Here is a 5,986-nt window from a genome sequence, read left to right on the forward strand (position 1 = left end):
ACCAAATTTTTCATACTGCATATCTCTGGAAGTGTTCATGGTAGAGCACTACAGCTTGGTAGTTATACAGGGTGTCCCAGAAGTAACTTGTCAAACTTAGGGGAAAGGTAGGTGGGGGTGTGAGCTCCCTGATAAACAAAAAATTTTTAGGTAAAAGTGTCACCGTTTTTGAAATATTTACATTTTTTCGAATTTAAAAAAAATCGTGCCCTTTCATGTGTTTTCTTTAACTGCAACTACAAACCGGGCAATACTTAGTAAATTTTTTATGCAAAATACTTCCAGATAGTTGCCTCTCCATACTCAAATGCAATGTAGTTAAAATATATTAAGGAACCATCATAAAATTAGGCCTATTTCTGGATTTTTAACTTTTTGATATTTTCTTCCCCAACTTTGACTATATCGGGTGAAAAAAAAAATGAACTGAGCTATAACTTTACATTACATAAAAATATTGCTCATTTAATAAAGATTTGAGAAAGGTGCCAAACTTACTGTTTTGAATAGAAAAAAACTTATTGCCGCTTTTGTGGGTAAAGGCTACAATGTATTTAATAGATTTAAATTGAATTTGCTCTTGTTACCGTCAAATGACATGCTAAATAGTACAAAGGTACATAATTACTTGCTTCTGACATTATCTTATGTTATAGTAGTATAGAGATACACGAAATCAATCGCATAGTCTTATAGAAAATTGGGTTTATTTAAGAACGGGGCGCGGCGTCTTCCCAACGTACTGAAACTACATATTACCTATTTTTGGATGTATATAAATATAATATTTCTGTTCGTGTGTTTGCGAGTGAATCGATTTTAACGAAGTGTTTTGTGTTTGCTTGAGTAAGGTCTCTGGATAGTTCAGATTCCCAGTTTGACCTGCCAGGTGGCGCTGGAGTCGTGTTATTGTTAAAAATCTTAGTTATGATCCAATCTGGCTTATATTCGAGATACTAATATATTGGTAACGGTAAGGGCAATACTATTGCATAAAATAGCCGCCGGGTGATGCTTGGGTCGAGTTATTTCTAAAAAAATCGTCAAGTGAGAAAAAGTGCCGTGAATGTCCGATTACATCGACGTGCTGTACCTCCGAGCATACCGAGCTCCCGTGTATTCTGCTTGGCCCAATAAACGTGATTTGTGAGCTTGGACAATGGAAATATGCCTTCTGACAACCACCAAACCGTAACAGTAGCAGATAAGTGTAACACTGGATGTCGTGAACGTGAACTGTTGGTGAAAATGTTGGACCAAAATATTTCAGAAAAAAAAAATTAATTTTGGGCGGGACGAAGTTCGCCGGGTCTGCTTACTGTATTTAAAAAATATTTACTATGAACATGAATAGGGGAATTTAAATATTGGATATGAAATCAAAAATAAATATAAATGTTTCCATTATTTCGAAATTCAGCAAATTCTTACTGAAATAAGTTACACTCCAAATTTACATACTTATATTCAGATTCATCGGCATCTACAAGGCTGCACCGTTTCGAAAGTCACAGACTTTCATGTAATTAGGCAATATTATATTATGTATTATTAATTATTATAACGACTAAAATACATATATGAATTCTCAGTTTAGAAACATGCATCCATCTTTAGCTTTTTTAGCTAGAAATCAAATATTTATTTATTTTTGTTTTCTTGGCTTTTTATCCTTTTCTCTATAAAATTTCTGGCAACACTGCTCCTTATACACATGTACACTAAAATGTGCTATAAAATAAACGTCAATGGGCTAGTCAGAGTAACACCACTCATCGTCAGCCAACAGGCGTTGCTGCTTGAAATAATGATGAAAATGAAAGCACTACCCAACGTGCTGTACAGCAACCAGAGTTTGGGGGGGCAAACGTTGCAGCACAATCAGCAGCTTCAAAACTGTGTCTTGTTCTCTTATTTATTGTTGCTTGTAGAGCTTTGTTTTGTTGACCGACTGGCTGAGTTGGCTGGTTGCATGCGTGTATCCCTGACCCGTCGCCTACAACACACCTGCTGCGCGTTGTTGCACACTTAATACATATTGTCGTCGTACCTACATATGTATGTATGTAGCATGTGGGACTCTTGGTTGCATGGCAGACATATTGAATGACTTTTTGACTATTAGTTGACCATTATTGCATGATACCATGCTTTCGAATACATATTTTCATATTTAGTTAGTTAATATTGTAGATGCCCGGTGGTATATCGACATGTGGTCTGACGAATATGTTGTATGTTGTAATAAAAAGGATTGTTTTCTCTGTAATCTGGAAAAGATAACTTTTTGGAAGTAAATAAAGAAATCAGATATCGGAATGCTTAAAATCGATATTGATTTAGTTACACATGTACAGGTACTATCAAAATATATATTATTATTTTGTATAACTGTACATTGGGTTCGTCTCAAAGTTTTCAATTACCCATCCCAGTTTGAAAGCTTAATTTGAGGGGATCTATAAGTCATAAAAATGTTTGTCCTGGGTGGGTCCAAAAAACACCCACAATCGAAATTTAATTCTTACATTCTTATTTATGATGACTCGATCTCAAATTGGGAGTAAATTTGTTAAACCACAAAAAGATTGAAAACCCGAATTGCATTTTTTGCGTGGACAATCAAGCGATTAGCCAGCCGAGCTACATATATTCAAGGAAAACCTAGATACTCATTTTGCCACAGATGGGCAGGTTAGTTGTGCTATAAAATAATGAATAAAATATTTGAAAGTGCTTTACCAGTACAAGGAACGCGCAGCTGACATCCTCTGCATAGTACTGCCTTCTTCTTCTTCTTCTTTTTCTTCTTCTTCTTATTATTTGGCTCTGTAACCGTCTCAGCGTTTTTGGCTGAGTTCAAGAAAGCACGCCAGTCGCTCCTCTTCTGTGCCAACTGACGCCAATTGTAAATGCCAAATGAAGCAAAATCCTTCTCCACTTGGTCTTTTCATATCAGTGGGAGTCTCCATCTTCCTCTGAGACCACCAGCGGTTTCCGAGTTAAATACTTTCAAAGTTGGAGCGTCGGTGTCCATTCGAATGAATTTTTAATCGGACAATAACCACGCCCACATCCCATATAACGGTAATTTAGAAAAGGTGAAAAAACATATATTTAATACTTGCGCCGGGTATTTATTGTTCGGTTCCGCCCGAACTTAGACTTTCTGACTTGTTTCGTTTGTTTTTACTTGGTGTGAGCAACTTTCAAAACCCACTAGAACTTGAAGGGAGATCTCCCAATGTGAGGAATAAAAGAGTACTCCCTTTGGCCTGATTTCGGAGCAATAAGAGAGATTTGTCGGTTTTGACCTCCTTTATAACTCGCTTAGGAGTCAAATAGGAGATCTCCTAAGCGAGCAACAAACGAATACTCCCAGAGGCATGATTTTGGAGCAATAAACGATTTTTGTCGACTTTGTACTCCTTTATTACTCGTTTAGGAGCCAAACAGGAGATCTCCCAAGTGGGCAATAAAAGAATACTCGCTGAGGAATGATTTTGGAGCTATAACTGAGATTTGTCGGTTTTGTACTCCGTTATTACTCGCTTACGAGCAAAAAGCGATGTCTCCTAAGAGAGCAATCCAGGAGTATTCCTTTTGATTTATGGGGGAGCTATAGGCACCTCGTTCAAAAGAATTTTTGTGTTATTGGAAAAATTATCATAAGGAAAACTACAGAAAATATTTCATATAGAAACAATATAAGGAGGATGCAATAATTTAATGTCGATAGGACACATTTAAATGAAGGTGCGTTGGTATGTATTGCAACTTTTGTTTAATTTTAATAAATATTGTATTAGATACCGCTAAATACTTTTCAGATTTGGCAAATTATTAGGAGTGTCAGCACTTACGCATGACTCCGTGGTTTTAACGTTCATACCAAGCCGGTCCAGATCTTTTACTGGGTGACAAAGATATCGGATGGGCAAAGTCACCTACACATTAAAACAAGAAAGTTTCATACACTCCCTACTTGCGTGAACTCCTGAATACCCAAGCATCCCTGAAACCCAGGACATCATGTAGTTATCTTACCGTTTTATTATTATTCTGTTTTACTTTTAATGCATTTGTTCGCAACAGCAACTACAAAATTAATCAATAATGTACAAGTAATAAGTATTATTTATGTTTTGCCTGATCTCGTACTTATAGGTATCAGTTAAGATCATTTAATATTGTATACAAACATGTGTTTAAATAATTAAATAAATAGATTGCGTAAATAGTAGGGCTGTGCGATTATTCGATTACTCGAGCAAGTTGGTTAATCAATTATTCGGTTAATCAATTACTCGAGTAATCAAGATTTTGATTACTCAAAACGATGATTAATCGAGTTACTTGAAATATGATTACTCAAAAATAATAATTTTGCTCGTTAAAAGAGTTTACTTTGGAAAATGCTTATTTTCTTTTTTACATTCTGTATATGAAAAAATTTTTCGTTTTAATTTTTGAAAACAGAAACGTTGTTTTCAAAGTATCAAGGAACTTTAACTACTTTATACATATGTAAAGAGTTGAAATGTTGATTACTCATTTTACTCGAAATGTTGATTAATCATAAAGCAAATTACTCAAATATTTTTGTTTTTGGTTAATCAAAAATCTTGATTACTCGAGTAACTGAACTTTTGAGTAATCATAATTTCCGATTAATCGAATAATTGAGTTATTTACTTTATGATTAATTAAAATTTTGAGTAATCAATTAATCGCACAGCCCTAGTAAATAGGCAATGAAAAGCTCTTTTATTACTCGTAGAAGAGGCTTTCGGGATGCCTCCCATGGGAGTACTCACTTATTGCTCGTTTGGGAGGAATATATGATGTTTTTCTATGTGCACTCCCTTGTTGTCTTTTTGGGAGGTATAGGGGAGGTTTTTATGGGAGTACTCAGGTATTGCTCCTTTAGGACGTTTGTGGGATGATATTTCTGTGTGTGCTCCCCGATTGCTCGATTAGGAGGTAAATGGGATTACTAACCTTCCTAGGACATACAATGTTAAAGGGAGTATACGAAATTACATGCTTATACACAGAAGCATAGGGAGCAATGGGGAGTATTCGTATACTCCCCAGGGAGTACTCACCGAGCAATCGTACGATGCTCCCAAGTTCTACTGGGAAATAACATTATGTATATTAAAAATTTAAAAATTGATTCGTGTTAAACATCGGTAGGTCTTATTTGGCGTTGTGGGTATAAAAGTACATGAGTTTATAAGTCATTACTGATGAACTTTTATCCCTGGGTAGACTTATTGCACAACTGATTACCTCTATCTCTACGTATTCAAGTTATTACTTACATAGCTATGAGTTTCTTTGGACAGCAGTTGGGTGCTCACTTATGTATGTTATTACAAATTCATTTAGCTGTCAATAACTTTGTTGTTGCTACTAGGACTCCATAAGTACGGATTCTTAACTATAACTCCCTAAAGTTGGCGGGCCAAAAAATAGGGACACGACATTTTAACAAGTTTTTGGCAAATTTTCTTTTGTTGTTTTTTAAGGTTTATTTTTTTTTTTTAAGTATCTAACCAAAACTATGTAAGTAAAAATTTTCAAATTTGTTTAAAGTTTTATAAAAATTCTACCAATTTCAACAATTTTTCATCAAAATGTACACATTTTATTCAGAATGTTTTTATCTTATAACGTATTGAAAAAATTGCCGACCATGCTTTGTATAGCAGAAAGTGCGTGACACGTTTACCGCCAAAAAATCAATGGTAAGTCATAGCTACATCAATCTTGCGTTTTAAAAATTTTAATTGACTACAAAAACTACATACCAAATTTTTTCTAAAAATTCTAAAAAGTTTAAAATTACATATCGATGAATCTTTGTCGCATTTTCCTAATTTTTTTACAAAGAAATTACATTGTTTTTTGATCAATATTTGGCTATAATTTCATAATTAACTTAGAAGCATTAAATAAAAGAAAAAAAAATATCCAAAAC

Source organism: Rhagoletis pomonella, unplaced genomic scaffold (genome assembly GCF_013731165.1).
Source record: "Rhagoletis pomonella isolate Grant_MI unplaced genomic scaffold, Rhpom_1.0 Rhpom_scaffold_00001, whole genome shotgun sequence".
NCBI classification, from domain to species: Eukaryota; Metazoa; Arthropoda; class Insecta; order Diptera; family Tephritidae; genus Rhagoletis; species Rhagoletis pomonella.